Here is a 17,285-nt window from a genome sequence, read left to right on the forward strand (position 1 = left end):
TTCAAACATTAAGAACTTCTCTAAAAATTGAAATTAAGAACATTATGTACAATTCTGACAACAGCTAGTAATTTTGTAATAATTATTCAAAATACTACTGGTTTAAATTAACTACTTCTCATAACCTCAGGTAGGATTATAGTTTTTCTAAGACCAGTGAACCTGTCTTCCTGCCTATTCTCATGCTGCTATCAGACCCAGCACTCCACTGTTTCTATTGAACAACAATATAATGCATCGTGCTTTGCATAAGCTCCAAAGTCAGTTGATTCTTCTGGTTTCACCTGCTTAAACTAAGAGAATGATAACATACCATCTATCTGTGCTGAAAAATTCTGAATTAGATTCCTTTTATTTAAAAGAAGTTAATATGAAGATATGGTAGGAAGACAGGGACAGGGGGATAAATACGTCTGCTTTGACTGCTCTTGCCAGCTACTGCTGCATCCCTGGACCTTATCTTTTATGCTATCATTACATTCAGAAGAATTAACAGAGTTAATGTATGGGTAAATAATTTCCTTTTTAACCCCTGAGGTGATAATAAAGCCTTCTGGCAGGCTTTTTGAGAACCTTGTAGCTGGCACAGGATACAATTTGGGGGGTTCTTAATGCCTCAAGAACTATTCAAATATAATTCCAAAGGTTTTTAGAGCCCAGGGGATTCTGAACATTCCCTAGTCCTTTAATGCTTCAAACTCCTTTATACTTAAATCTGTGTTTTACAGACTGCCTACACGTGGGGAAAAAGGGAAGCTTTAGAATTGTATCTCCCATGTCAGCAATGCCTTGTTTAGCCTCCTGGGTGTAACAGCTACCACAGAAGTTAGAGAAAGAAAAGCAATTGCACTGAAATTTTCCTAAACAATGTTAAGCAAGGTATCCAGATAACAGCCACATTTTTAGTTAAAAGAAAAACAACCCAAAAAACCCCCCAAACCAACACACAACAATAAAATAAACAAACAGAAAAAAACACAAAAAACCCCCAATAAACCAACAACAAAACTCCACAAACAACAAAAATATAATCTTTATTTACAGGGAATATACATTGTAAAGCATACAATAAATTATTCTTCAATGTTTGTAGGTTTAGTTCAATCAAAATGGCCAAAGGATACAAGTTATTTATCTTTTGCCAGGAAAAAAAAATGTGTAAAAGGAGAAAATGTTTTGTCTTCACTGCTGCCTGCCTTTTGTAATGTCATTGGGGTGTGGGCTGGAACTAGAGGTACACAAGAGATCAATTCACATGAGCTCATGGAGGTGTAAGAAGTCACTCCACACAACACAAAAATGTGTCATTTCCAATGAATATTGCAAATCCAATGTTTTGTTTCACTCATATTAGCAAATTTATTTAGGTGATTCCACTAAATACCTTTAAAGCTGTTTATGGAAAACAGTTGCTAACTCCCTGAGATTTCTTTCTTTACTTACTACAGTGGCTGCTCTTTTGCAGTGCATACCCTAGGAAATAACAGATGGTTGAGAATGACAAAGTTAAATTCTTGGCCCAGAGATAATTATTGTTTCATAAGTAATTTCCTATGCATTGATTCCATGGCTGAGGGTAATATTTCACCCTTTTAGTGGGATGCTTTGAGGATAGAGGTATTGGGAAGTGTTCGACCACTACAGAGCTCAGGACTGCTTAGTTTCAAGGCAAACATGAAGGAAAACAAATAGCTACTCAGAACAGATCAGGATTGCTTGTGTTCATTTAAAGATCTCCATGGTTAAGCAAATTGACAGAAATACAAGAAAAAACATCCTCAACAAATTACTTCTGTGCACAGAACTACAAGAGCTCTTAGGCTCTAAGTAAAAAGAATAATCTTCTACTTAAAATAAGAGAGGAAACCAGATTACACTGATTTATTTCAGGCAAGTTAGGAGCTGAATCTCCCTATAAGCCTGGCAGACAGATTCCAAATATATAATTAAGGGAAAAGTAGTAAAAGCTAAGGGATTCCATTCTATAAAATATCTATAGAATGTCACACTATATAAAAGTACTAGTTCAGCAAGTTTAGAAAAATATCTTAAGGTCTCCATCCCCTTTTCCCACAGAATACAGGATAGACTAAGATAGACACCCAGCATTTCAAAGATATTTGGGCCTCCTAATTCTGATAGAATAATCTTAAATGAGGTTTAACTTGGCTTCAAAATGAGAAATCTTGGATAAAGATTTGTAGCAGGATTTTTTTAATGTATATTGTCCTTGTGTATTAAGCTTATAATCCTTAAGATTCCATTCTTTCTGCCTAATCATATTACCTCTTATTGTATTTTAAAATATCAGATAAAGAGATGTGAAACATTTCAGAACACCTTTACTTAAAAAAAAAAGTTGATTACACTTATTTCATTTATACTTTAAAATCTGTTTTCAGTTTTTATCTTAGCCAAATAATTAGATGTAGAGTATTACAACCCAACATACAATACTGAGAAACAAACAACTGCCAAAAAGTACCTCTAGTACCAATTAATGGAAGACTCCCACCAAAGATCATATCCTTAAAAATACTTATAAAACATGTGTTATGCAATGTAATTAAAATGAAATTCTACACATATTTTTCCCTCAATTTTAAGATGTTTTAGCTAATAAATTAGAGGTGTTCCAAAACACATGTTCTGAACAGTAATAGTAATGCTCCAGAATCATCCAACATAGCTATATTCCCAGAGATAGTCACTCTTTCTTCACATGCAGGACATATAAAAAATATGAACAAACATTTGTTAAATGTGCACTTCCTAGACTGCTTCTAATCCCAGTTTCAGTTTACTTGCACAATAAAATGCAGTTTCACGTTTCAACGTTCACACTTCATGCAGTTTCCTTCTTGATCTCATTGATCTTTTCCATTCTAGCCATACCTTCCTCTTCTCAGCCCAGTCCCCATTCTGGCAACCCAGAAGATCTGCAAAATTTTCTTTTTACATGAGCAAATATTCATTTTACTATCCAGAATGTCTGAACCTGATTGAGACACCCAACAAAAAAAGCTTCAGCCCATCTGAAATCCATGTAAATGTGCACCTATCTTTTCCACCTTATCTTGAGCTGCTAACATTTGAGCCTCACTAACATTTACAGATCAATTTTTTATTTTTTTTTCTAAAATGAGTATTTTATTAACCTAGATACAATGTAAAATACAAAAAAATCTCAAAGTGCAAATTAGCACTTAATTTTGGATTCCAAACAATTTTCAGAAAAAAAAAGATACTGTATTATTACTGGTATCTTACCTTTATCTTTTAATCACCAAATAAGTGGAATGATTGCTCATGCAGACACATTTTTAAGTCCTATATAATTATCAGTTTGTTACAGGAGACAGCTTTCACATGTCATAATATGTTATAAGATTTTAGCAACACAGAGTATTTCCTTCATCAGAACTATCAGGAAGCAACATATAAATGAGTGAATTCTTCTCCAATGAAGAATGGAAAGTTGAAGTGCTGCCTCTTTACTCATGGACTTCAAACCTGCTATTTTCTTCCAGAATATTTTTAGAATTAGTGGTGGAAGCAGTTGTATGAATAGAAACTCCCAAGATACAGGGAAGGCAAGGGCAACTGGTATTTCCTGGAGATCAAGCTCAAGCAGAGAGGGAGGAGACATTGGGAACTTGATGTGAGGCCAAGCTGAAAGGAGAGCTAGATGATGATTGCTGGAAGGCCGAAGTTCATCCAAACTCAAACCACCAGGGAAAGCTGAAGGGCTTGGTTTGCAGCCAACCTCTAACAAACTGAACTGCGGAGGGCAGTCTGTGAACATCATCATAAACCAGACTCCCTTTGACTCTCTGACATGTATCTTCCTTCTGGAGGACTAATGAAGTAGCATTAGGAGCAGGAGGAAACACAAAAAGGATATAAATTGAGTGAAAAATTTTAAAAATATAGATGCTGTTGACTGAAAGTCCATTGCCTTTCCAGGAGGTTTCGGTGAGGGGCTTAGAGGGAAAAAGGTTATCTGTAAATTATCATTCAGACAGTTACACTGTATTTCAAACTTCACAAAATAATAGTTGATGTGCTGCCAACATTCTAATAAAGGGCTCCTACAGAAATCTGCTCTTTTACCCTGTGATAAATTTTGTGTACCAGAAGCACACCTCAAAGGAGCTACCTGGGAATCCATTTGTAACTTAAAAACAACAAAACAAACAAACAAAAAACTACAAAAAAACCCCAAGAAAACAAATATCCTCCCATAAGGCTGGAGAAAGCTAACCACTTGGTATGCAAAATTACACCAAGTGCACATTGCTGGGAAGATAAATTCTTTGTTCCTGAGAAATACAAGGGGTACATTGATAGTATAAAATAGTGGCTTGGACTGTACCGTTTGAAGGGGGTGAGGCAGGGCACTGTCAAGTCCTGTCTGCTGTCTAAAGTACCCTCCCTGTGACTTTTAGAAAGCAACCGAAAGCTACTGACACCTGGTTTACTCCAGTACCAAAAAAGAGAGAATGAAGGAGGGGAAGAAAAAAAAAAAAGGAAAAAAAAAAACACCACAAACAAAAAAACACCTAGGGTAGTATTTTTGTTAGGCTCAGTAGCCTGCAGAGAGAAGGCAAACACCATCAGAAAACTGTGCTGGAGGCAGAACTTTTATAAGGAGTTCTTATAAACTTCAGTTTTCTTCCAACTTCCCCCTGCACGGCCACTAGTCTGACAGGTTTTTCTGAATTCTAATGGTACAGGAAGCATGTGAAGACTAAAATCCAACCACAGTAACAGTAAAATAATGAAGGAGTGATGGTATTTTAATAACTCCCTAACCATTTTATGATTTTATAGAGTATTCTTGCTCTTTTTTTGTCATTGTTTTTCAATACTCAAGTACATTTCATGACTGATACAAAACAAACAAACAAACAAACAAAAACCCAAAACACAAGAACAGTATGTATTTGTAAGAACATTTATAAATCTTAAGGGAGGATCCATGACTTGTCAAGCTCTCAAAAAAAACTTTACTTCTTACAGCTGAGGTCCTAGTTTAGAGTAGCTCAGCCAGTGTTCCTTTCACATTTCAGCCAAAAGGCTGTGGTTTCAAGTTTGCAATTAATGAACCCTAAGAGGCTCAAAGTTCAGACAAACATCCAGAAATTAGGATACTTATCTGAACTCTTGGAGGCCATGACCAGACTCCCTTAGGAGATGTCAGGCTTTCTGCTTCCACTTGTAACTAAAATATAACATGTTCAAACCTTGATAGTTTGTAACCAAAATATAACACATTCAAAACTCGACAGTATTTTTTTTAAGACTTGATCCTGGCTACTACCTAATTCTGTTGACAAAAAAGTCTGTATCTACATACCCCAGCATTATGAGAAAGGCTGATTTCAGAAATGGGCAAAACTTCTATTGCTCTTATTCCTAAACGGAAATCCTCTCATAGCAGAGTGGCTGAAGAATACTTTGCATGAGACATTAAAGAAAAAATTATGGCATCCACTGCAAAATCATGAATGGTTAAAGTTGGAAGGGACCTTAAAGCTCCTCAGGTTCCAACCTCCCTGCTGTGAGCAGGACACCTCTCACTAGACCAGGTTGCTCCAAGCCTCATCCAACCTGGCCTTGCTTCAACAAGTAGTATAATATAATTTACATCTTACAGATTAGTAGGATTTAATTGTCAATAGAGCAGTAAAGCACATTTTAGTAGTATTAATTAATAATTTTTGAGAGAAATCAATATAATGGATATGAGGTGTCATCCTTTTTAATGGATAATGGATTTGAAATAAATCAGGAAGGTTTGCTGAAAGGTTGTTGTCTTTGATATTCTATGAAACCAAGGATTTCTCATACTAAATAACTTCTTTTACTACTAAGTTGCAAGATAGGTGCAAATTCAACTGGGACTTCTGCCTGAAAGGTGCGAGCACCACTAGAGCTCAATGAAGTTTGTGAGAGTTAAGGGATGCCCAGCACATGTTAAGACTACTTAGCACCTTCCAGAATGGAGCTCTGGAGAATGCAAAAAGTCCTCAGATCTCCACTCAAATGAGGACTTTTGTTAAAAAATGTTTCAGAAATGATGCTGGCACATAAAGGTAAACTTATTCCTGACTTACAAAGAAAGCTAGCCTTTCAAGAGCCAGGTTCTTGTAGCTGTTGAAGCATGTATCAAAGGTAGATTGATACTGATGGGATTTCCAGAAACACTCACTAACACTGCAATCAGTAAACATAAGGTCATTGTTCTGAAGCCTCCAATATATTCCTAGGCATTAAAATAACTTTGAAATACTACTTTTCAAAATCTAGACATCGCTAAATGACAAAGGTTCTATTCGAAATATTACTGTAACACATTTTATATAATATATTTGGTTTTCTAATTGGGTCAATTCAATCAACTGCATTTTACTGCTATTTCAAAAACAAGGATGCCAGAATCTTTTTCAGAATTAATGTATCTTCTCAGCATGTCTATAAAGGAAGCAAATATTATGTTCTGCAGTCTTTCAGAATGCAGAGTTGACATGCCCTACCCTAAGGGAAAAACCCATCTCCCTTTCATTAATAAAAGGAAATCAAACACACACATAAGAGATGCAGTAAGCTATTACAAACTTCAATAAAGTATATTTAAACAGATTTATTTTAAATTCTGATCTCAATTTTTTAATTAAAAATGGTAACAGTGACCATAGAAGGAAAAATAGAACCATGCCACACAAATTTCCCTGCTTTTATGTGCAGTTAGAAAGCATCTATAAGGATGGAAGACTAACTTCTGCATGTGTAGAGATACTTTTAATTTGTGCTGACCTCATGTCTAAGACCCTTTTTAATTTAATTCAATCAGATTAGATTATGGTATTGATTATGATCATACCCATAAATCAGTATTTTAACTGAGTTTCCATGGAAATACTATACGTCCCTGTTTTCTTTTTAGACAAGGCTATGCCTGTTTAATAAGTTTGCCGAGGACAACATGTTTTGTTTAAGTTACATTAACTGAAGCCAATACTTCCTAATTACATTACCAGATGCAACATTTACAGCAGTACTTTTACCATGGGAAACCCTCCACCATTTAGCCTATCTTAATCTCTGAAAAACAGGAAACATCAGCATTGTCATTGCTTAAAATGTGTTAACTGGTCTTATATCTATAAAAATAATCTCTTTTATTAAATCACAACATTGGTCTTGTTTTACAATCTTTATATATAAAGGACATCATCCCATGGCATCTGGATTTCTGTGAAACTGCCATCAGAGAACATCTGCCCATGAAGACAACCTGATCCACTGGCTAAAGAAAAGTGATTGGATTTCTATTATAAGAAACCAGTAAAACCTAAGTATTCTTGCAATCATACGTGACTGATGAGGATGTAATCCAGAAACAGGCATCCCAACTTGCATGAAGCAATCTTGGGTGAGAAAAATATGGCAGGATTTGATCTTTACAACTGTAAGACAGAATGGGAAACTCTTTATCCTGAAGCAAACATCACTGTTCCAAAAACAATATTCCTACTGCTTTATAAAAAGTTAGAAGATAAGAATCTTTACAAAGCACAACCTTATCAATTTCAGTCTACAACTACAAAGAGCAGAAATAGCCTGTAGGTTTTTTTTTTATTATTTCCCAAATAGAGTATTTTCTGAAATCATAGGTTGGCATATAATAACTCTAATAGAAGGTGATCACAATCAAAAGGAGGTGGTTTCTTATTTGCGGTTAAAGATAAATGCTTGAAAGTCTGAAAATAAAGAAAACACAACAAACACTTATGACTAAGTTTCAATTTCCAGATTTTACACCTTTGCTCACGACACTGGTAGAAATAAAGGAAGCCCACTCATTAATGTTTGTCTTCTTCTAAAGACTAATATTGCCTTCTTGAGTCTTTTCTCTTGTCTCTTATCTTCAGTGCAGAAGCAGCATATTGATTACACATTTATTTTTGTCTGCCACACTTTTTTTTGGTACTAGTTTACCCTAATTATCAATCTTAAAGATAATACATGAATAGCAATAAAATCAAACAGCTACTCTCTTTCACAAGTGACTTTTTTTGTTCACATTTAGCCTCATAAGAACTCTAGAAATCTAGGTCTGACAGGTGCCATAATCTGTTTAAAAAAGTAAAAAAAAAAAATATTTGAATCTGAGTGGTCAGGTTTTTTTACCATTTCATACTATTTTATTCAGAAAACCAGAAAATTCGCACCATGCTCACACTTGCAATTCAAATGGTATGTTAATTTAAGTGTGCAAATTAAACTTCATCTTTTCTGCTGAGTTCAATGAAAGATTTGCTTAAGGTTTTAGGAGAAGGACCAGGCCCAGCATCTTAATGAGGAATATTTCAGGTTTCACAATGTGTCTTAGCAAAACTGCTGTGACACTACAATGAAGAGGATTGGAGAGAAACAGTTTTCAGACTTCTGTAATGTGAATCTGCAGTTACTGTGATGCAACTGAAAGGTTGTTCTCCATGATTAATTTCAGCCAAGGTCCTTTCAGACAAAGTACTGCAGAGAACCAAGCATTGTGTAACTCCTTCAGATATAAATTGGTATCTATTTCTTTCTCAAAACTGTTTTCATGTTTTCAATTTAAGAAAGTCTGCAGAACTTTTCTTCTGAAACAGGTATCCCTTAACTACAAAGCTAAGAAAGCAACAATCTGTAAAAGTATGACCACGTAACAGCACGTAATGGGGTAGACAAAGTATTTAATTGCAATGGAAAAGCCTGTCTTATAGCTCCTTTCAGTTGCATGAAACACAAATGTGTGCCTATATTTGGAACATGACATCTCCAAATCATTGAATTACAAATGACAGAGTTCTTTGCTCTTTCTTCGTTCTAAAGGGTTTGCAGAAAGGCATGTTGTAGCAGCAGCTAATGCAAACCTATGTAAGATCTTACTGACACTAACAAACAGAAGTATAGAAATTATTAGTTCACTAAACTAGGTTCATGATGCATACCTTCAACTTCTAAAAGCAGTTAGCTTACTTCTCTCAATGACTACTTTAAGAATGGAGAAGCCAGTAGCCCTGTTCTTTATGTTCATGTATTCTAAGTGCTGAAACACAGAGATGGAGAGAAAATGAACACTGAGCAATGTACTGTCACTCTGAAAAGAAAAAGGATAAAAAGTCTGAGCCAAAACACGAATAACTAAGGGCAGCCCTGCCATTATGTTCCAAAATAACATACTGCAGAAAGGAAGGAAAGCAAATAAAGATCAAAATACACCCTTGACCATAGCAGCTCTAGCTTTATGGGCAGATGAAACTCAATTATGTTGGGAACTTTTGAGATCATGCTCTAAATTAAATAATATTAAAATAGAAGTGCCCTTGGATAAAAAGGTATTGTATGAAATGATAGCATGTATTACCTGTATACTTCAGTATCACTCAGTGGTGATGAAGCAGAAGTTAGATGTAAACACTGAAGGCAAAAAAGATGAGATCGACATCTAAATGTTGCCTGAATTTTAGGGTTAATAATCTACTTTTATGCAGTACATTGTTTGTATAATTGCTCACAGGCACTCCAACTGTTGTTACAAGTTTGTTATCTGCTCAACTATTGCATGTGATCAACCCAGAAAATTCATCTTTCAGCATCTCATGCAGTAAAAGAGAAACACAGCTAAAAGTTTGCAAATAGCTTTGGTTAGTACAAACAAAAACTAGACATAGCTCGGTGTTACTACAGTCAGAACATCATCATTTACGCCAATCACACTAAAATATTTTCCTTCTTACTTAGCAGACAGCATGTCAGCCATTTGGTGTGATCCTCCTAGCAGCTGTACTGTACCGCAGTAAACAATTTTGCTTTTTAAGAAGTCAGGAAAAAGCAAATATTATATACTTTAGATACTTCATATATTGTAATCAATATTGTAAAAATTCCACATTCTATTAATGAGAAAAGAAACCACAGAATGAGGGCCTTTTGTGATTCTGAGCAGGAAAATAGGAAACCAAAACAGACATACAGAAGAACATGTATTCAAAACAGACAAGATAATAATGAACAGGCAAAAAAAGAGTGTAAGAATAGTGAAAAAATTATGACAATCTTTAGTGTCCTTTACTTGCCATTAAGTTGCTTCATTACTGCTATTACAAACTGTACATCCATATAAAGAGGGTTTTATTAAAGCTACTTTCTACTTTTCATGGCTACAGGTCTGGGGGATGCTCTTTTTTTTTTTTTTTTTACTTTATTGTTTTGCCTATTGTTTTACTCCTGTATAAATTTCCTCCCAGGCTATTGAAATCCTTCTTCGTCATCCCAATATTTCTCTCCCACATTACACTTTCAGAAGCAAGTTCCATGACTTTTAAGAGTTATGCTTACATCAGAGGGATCAAGTGGTTTACATTTCAGAACCTATTAAAGGAATTTAATTATGCAACCACTTCCATTTGGATACACTGTTACTGTTCTTTGTTAATCTATACCAGATTTTCCAGTATTGTAATTCTCATTAATAAAATGCCCTCTGAAAGAGTTTTGTTGTTTTGATTTCGAGTTTTTGTTTGGTTTGGAGGTATTTTTAAAGGAAAAAGACATCTCAGTGGCCTATTTTACAAATTCTGAACAGAAACACCATTATCCCATATACTAGCTGAGTTTTCCAAGGAGGTATGTCTGAAAACAACTCCAGGAAAGGGATGTAAAGTCTGTCTATATACCTCAACTTATCTTGTCACTTCATATAAAACATTCTGTGGAAAAAAAGGTATTTCAGAATCACACTTTTGTTTAAAACCTGCTCACAGGTTAAAAATTGGAGAATTAAAAAAAAATAATAATAAAAAATAGGATTTTGGTGTATAGAGAGGACTTTTGGTGAGTGCTGCTGTAGCAGTTAAAGCAGTATGTATGACAGAAATCCAGAGACCAAAGAAACAAAACAGCCAGCAAATGTACTGCCTTACAAAATTTACCAGTATTAAAATGAAGACCAGCAGCAGCAAGTAGAGGTATCTGGCTCATCCTTGTTCATTGGAGTCTACCTGCTGCGAGACAATTAAGATTCTGTCAGGACTTACAGGCTTCAAGCTTTTCTCTTGTAGAGAAACTCCATCAAAGGAAAAAAATCCATTAAAGCTCAAATGCAAATCTACTGTGCACATCAGTCCTGATCCAATAGAACACTTAAGTATATACTGATATTCAAATCCAGAAAAGTACCTATTTAACGTTTATCAATGGTGTAATTTTAATGTCAGGCTATCCAGTACCTTGCTTAAATTAAAGAAATAAAAATCCCATGGCTATTTCCAAAGTGTTGCATGAATTGCAGAAGTTTAATTATTTGACTTTTTACTGCAGTAGATGTTATCCCTGCTTCTGCAAGTTCTCGTGTTCAAGTGACTATTCAGAGCAAAGAAAAGAGAGTCCTTTTGAGCCCATAAATACAGGAGTTCCCAGCAGAACTGCCTTAAAAGCAGAAAAGGAATTAATGAAGTATGAGTCCTATTTTGCAGCACAATCGATGAGAAGCAGTTAAGCAAAATCTACTGTACTTTACAGACTTTTTGCATACACTGAGAACCTTTCAGCTCTTTTACAGGAAGATGTGAAAGAAAAATCCTTCCAATTCTTACAAAAACTGGCCTAGTAAATCAGCCATTCAGAATGCACAAAAATTTGTTCTTAAGCTTGATAGCAGGGTAAGTTATGACCATGAAGAGAAATTCTTAATAAATATAAAAATAAGAAAAAAACAAACAAACAAACAAACCACTAAGTAAAAGCTTAGAAAATAACTTGATCTTAGATAATGAATAATCTCTCTAGAACCAAAGTGAGTTATCTCACTTTTAACATGTTTACAGGAGGACAAAAATCATCTAAAATGTCGAGATAAAACAAAATGTACATCTGCCCTTATTTTTACATGTGTTTTTCTATCTCCTGTTTTTATTACTCTCATTTCTGTTAGCTTTATGTCAAGCAGTATATTTTTCTGCTTACAATAATGGCAAAATGAATGAATGAATGAACATACTGGAGATACTTTTTTTCTATGGATGCTCAGCAAGTATGACAGGCAGTTGTCATCAGTCAGGAAACTATAAAAAATTTGAATTTGTACCCGCTGCTCCCCCTGCTGCTATTTGTGATAGAACAAACATTCTGTTGGCACATAATCTGCTCCTTGCTACAACTTCATTGAACTTGCAGTGAAGGTAAAGCCCAGCACCTCTACTTCCTGTGCTTCTCCTCATTCTGAAGGTCTTGCATCCCCTCAAAGAATCTTTCTACCTACCGAAGCATACTGTAAGGCTGATGCTTGAACATTTTCCAAGTAAACACTTCTCCCCTTTATATAATTCTGCTCATTTAGTTCTTGGAAAAGGAGTGCAAGCCAAACCAACTCCTAAGCTACATTATATTAGGCTTATAATATCAGAACAAATTGCTGACTGACCTATCTCATGGGTCTTGCATGACTTTAGTTAAGCAAGAAGCTGAAAAAAAATGCAGACAAAGGACTGACTCAGTTGTCTACAGATTACCAGCAAAGACCCGGATATGAATGTTAAAATAATTTTCCAGTCCAAACCAGAGAAATGGTCTGGGGATGAAGAGTTCAGATCTAAACTGAAAAGGTACTCAGAGGTACAACTCCAGTGATATCATGTGACACAGCACCACACATCTTACCCAGGAGCACCTCGCTGCAACTAGCAGGCTGTAAGTCTGCCCCACTGTAAATTTCCACCTGGAATGCAGTATGTTTCAGTTCATCTAGTCAACTATTACATCTCATACACTGGCCTCTTCTAGAGGTGTCAGAGGAAGGTGTAAAAATTCCCATAAATAATAATTATGGGAAAAAAAAAAAAAAAAAACAACCCTGCCCACAAGGAAAGGTTTTTCTCCATAACTTGTGTCATTAGAGGTTGATTAAAGCCCTTAAAAGTGAAAGTTTATATCCCTTCTAAATGATTTTTCACCCCATGAGGTAACTATGGCTCCAGATTATATATGAATCCTACTAATCTTTTGGCCCAAGGTAACTTTCAACAATGTGTTTCATAGATTAATTATGCATTACATAAACAAGTACCAGATGTATTTAATGAAGGCAAAACAGCCACTGAAAAGTAGAAAACTGCACTCTTCCTCTCAAAGTCAGTGATTCAAAAGACAAAATCACAACTGCCTGTTTCTTCTTTTCTGGAAGTACAAAATATTTTTTTCTCACCTTAAAGAGGCACCACCAAAAATCCATAACAACGGCCAAGGACAGACACAAACACCTTTTTAGAGGTGTCTCCTTATGCTGTGTGATAACCATGACTGGATGTTATTAAACTCTGGCTGGCATTACTCTCCTCTTATCTTACCTAAGCAATGAGATGTCTGAAGAAATCCATGCACTCGACTCTTCTGGAAAATATGACCAGCTTTTTTAAGGTGTATATCTTACTCAAGCCAAATTTGGTTTGATCTATTGGTTTCTACTTTTCTTGTGAAAGGGAGGCAGAAGGACAATCCAGGGACTTCCTCTAATTTTTTTCATGTTTTGAAAACCTCACACCCTGGCAGGCAAAAGCTGAGAGGTTCTGGAGCTCTTGGAGTTCAAGGACTGCCTTTGTAGAAAGAAAAGCCTGAGGGACTCAAAGGTTTCTTATGTGCATTCTGACTGATAGCTGGGAAAGGCTAAGACCTTTCTCCATGATTCAGTACTGACTTTTTAAATGCTGGTTAAAGGAGAAGACTTTTAACAACAGAGGCATGGGCTGTTTCACTAACAAATATGAATTACTTTCTTGTCCTGAATCAAACTGGAGAGGATTCTGCATTGCCCAGGGCTGTATTTAGGGTCTACAGCAAGAGCTTAGCTGTTTTACCAATCTGGAGACACATGGTAGTAAGGAGAAAGGACCTGCCATTTCTGTGTAAGCGTCACAGGACCTTCCCAGTCAAAAGCAAAAGGAAAATAAATCTAATAAAGAGAATTTATAGGAATTGTCTGCTGTGGTCATAAGAACATTTTTTTAATATAATCATGTCTGCCAGGACTCAGTATACAATGTAGTGGAATCTGAATTGCTGTAACTTTTAAATATCTGAAATATTTAAATCATTTATTTTCTGCTAGTGTTTAAACAAAATAATTTTCTTCTGTAAAAGATAATTCTTGCACATACTACTCCTTTAAACACATGGCAGTAACTGCTGCAGCACAGTATTAGCTGGCAAAACAAACACTGAACCACCCCCATCAACCAACAGGGGTAGGATATTAGTTCTTTGGGCTCTCTTGCTGTTTGCAAAGCAAAACGTATCTTGTTACAATGAGGCACAAGTTAATTTAAGCAGTCACAATAACATAGTTGCTGCACCACATCAGACAACTGAAAAGAATCCTGCTGGCTGTTCTAAAGGTCGGACATAGGATAGGTTTCACGGTTATTCTGTTTCTGGCAAATCTCTACCTGTGTCCCAACTGCAATTTTCACCACATCAGACTTGTCTGTCACGACCAAAGTATTATAACTAATAAATGGAAGTAGGACACAGATTATAGGTTGGGGAAACTTCTATTTACAAAACATGCGCATTCGGAGTTCTCAATATAAGGAAACAAATAGCCACATTAAGGTTTAAGGTGAATATCAGAATTTTTTTTTTTACTGTGAGAGTGACAGAGCACTGGAACAGGCTGCCCAGAGAGGTTGTGGAGTCTCCTTCTCTGGAGACATTCAAAACCCGCCTGGACGCCTTCCTGTGTGATGTACTCTAGGTGACCCTGCTCTGGAGGGGGGGTTGGACTAGGTGATCTTTCGAGGTCCCTTCCAACCCCTAGGATTCTATGATTCTATGATTCACATCTACACAAAAAGCAAATCACCAAATTTAATCGTATGTTTCCAAATCTGCACTCAGCATGAAGATTTTTTAAAAAGTAATAACTTCTTATCCCGCAATTCCAAATACATAGAACAACCTCTGCATTATTGTTGGAACAGAACCTCCCACAGTGCTTAACTTTCAGTGATCTTGTGCTACGAACATCTCTTTAATATGGTGTGTGCTAAAAATAATACAATTATAGTAGAAAGACTTACCTAAAATAAGAGAGGCAGTTAAAAGACATTCTTTAAGCCCTCTGTTAGATTACACAAACTGCTGTGGGGACTTGTAAACCTGATTGGCAAACATTAGTTAAGAAGGAAAAACAATTAAAATAAGAAAACAATTTAATTCATGAGCCAAAAATAAAATTTAAGATAGCAAAGAAAATTTTGAAGTGTGGAAAAGTCTTAGATACCAGAAAACAGTAACATAACAGCTGGTACCTCTTGCAATATAATCAAAAGTCATGAAAAGGACTATAATTGATATAAAGGATGAGTTATTGCAAGGACAGAGGAATGCCATCTCAAGCAACAAGTACCTGACATAAATTTGTTCTTTGAAAGAGCAGAGATTCTTCAGCAAGCAAGGCTACAACTTCTAAGGTCAATTATATTTTATAATAGCCCTTTTTGCATTTAGCTCTGTCTTCATTACAATGACTCACTGGTACAATTTAAGATAGGTCTGTTTATATGTTTTTATATCAGTGCGCACACATGGATTGGAAAAGGAAATAGCAAATAAATATACTGTGTAACAAAGGTTAAAGAAGTTTTTCTCTTTAACCTGACATTCATTCAAAGCCTGTTACAGCTGATCTGTAACCTTATCTCTCTCTCCCTTTCTGAAGTTGGAGTTATACAGTATGACTGTGGTACCAGGTAATAAGCAGCTACAGTATTTCCCTACACTAAACCACAGACCATCATCCTCTATCAGGGTGACGTGTCATTCATCAAGAGTGCAAAGGACAGTATGGTCTGCCATTTGTAGCAATAATCCTAGTATCCTCAAGATGAACAGTCATGTTTACTTCACAGAATGTCAGTTGTTCTAAGTTCTCCTTCACTGTTCAGCAGTACTAACTGTTCCTTTGGATCTCTTGTTCATATCAGAAACAATTCAGCAGAGATACAATAAAACAGTTACAGCTCTTTCACAAGTCATTAATCTTTTCACTGCTGTAGATGGTACAGTAGCAATTAGTTATACTGAAGAAGTAACAAAGAGACAAGTCAAGGTACCACACGAACACCCGAAGTACAATTTTAATATGATCTCCCATACCTTTCCAATATCTTTGTAAATAAATAAATTCAGGATTCTTGGTGACCAAACCAGTATGTGTGCCATTTTTAGAGACAGAGCCACTAGTTCTGTGTCCCCATGCAAGAAAATCCTGTCAGCACAACTAATGGATGTCAGATAAATAAGCTTAGAAGAGCAAACAAATGCACTGTCAAAAACCGTGTCATCAACCCGCAGCCTATTTGTAGTGATATAATGCACTCCATTGCTTCCAGTCACAGCCCAGGATAATCAGAATCCATGTTCAGAGCCATCAGATCTTGCAAAAATTGACATAGTGTAGCTAATAATCCACCAGAAATCAGAAACTATACTGGATTTTAAAAAGGCAGCTTTACTTTTGTGCCTTGCATTTGAGGCAGATTAAATAAATCAAAAAGGCAAGGCTAATAGGTCATTATTTGTATGTTACAGCTGTCCAGTTAGAGTTGACAGACACTCTGCCTGGCTTGTTGACTGATTAGGAGGCAGAGTAAGTCTCTGAGAGTCATAAATGGATAGGGGGGAAGGAGGGTGGAAAGCTTGTGGTAAAGAAAAATTCAAAGGCTGATGGAACAACTCACTAGAAATAGTTGCACTTCTACACAAGCCACAGACACCATCTAAAAAGACAAACAAACAAAGCCCACAGAAAGGAAACTTGATGAGCACATTACGGATTTGAAGTCGGAATTAGAACAGTGTTTGTTATTGTGAGACATCAGAGAACCGGATTGAATCTTCTGCAAGGTGAAGAACAAGCATAGCAGAATGAAAGGTGAGATATTGAAGCATTCAGATTAATAATTAAATTTCCTTGCCAAGCAGTGCTGTACCTCAGTTTCTGCAGCCAATTGTTGCAGAACAATGTAATGAACTGAAAGTATTGCTCAACTTACTTGCAGGAATGCTGAATTTACCATGAAGAGCTCAGTAATGCAGATGATTATGTATAATTTTAATATAATTTTCTTTTTTGGTGAAAATTAATTAGTAGTTTGTTATTTAAAATGTAGTCTCAAAAAAAAACTTTCATTTATAAATTTGTCATATTCAATATTATAGACATACAGTTATCCCTT

The 17,285-nt window shown here is 35.8% G+C and overlaps 1 protein-coding gene across 5 annotated transcripts in view; it reads right to left on the reverse strand.

The window, feature by feature from the left end:
- The window catches only part of CACNA2D3 (calcium voltage-gated channel auxiliary subunit alpha2delta 3), a 373,089-nt gene that overhangs the window by 41,566 nt on the left and 314,238 nt on the right, over positions 1-17,285 (reverse strand). The window lies entirely within an intron of this gene.

Source organism: Apus apus, chromosome 9 (genome assembly GCF_020740795.1).
Source record: "Apus apus isolate bApuApu2 chromosome 9, bApuApu2.pri.cur, whole genome shotgun sequence".
NCBI lineage: Eukaryota > Metazoa > Chordata > Aves > Apodiformes > Apodidae > Apus > Apus apus.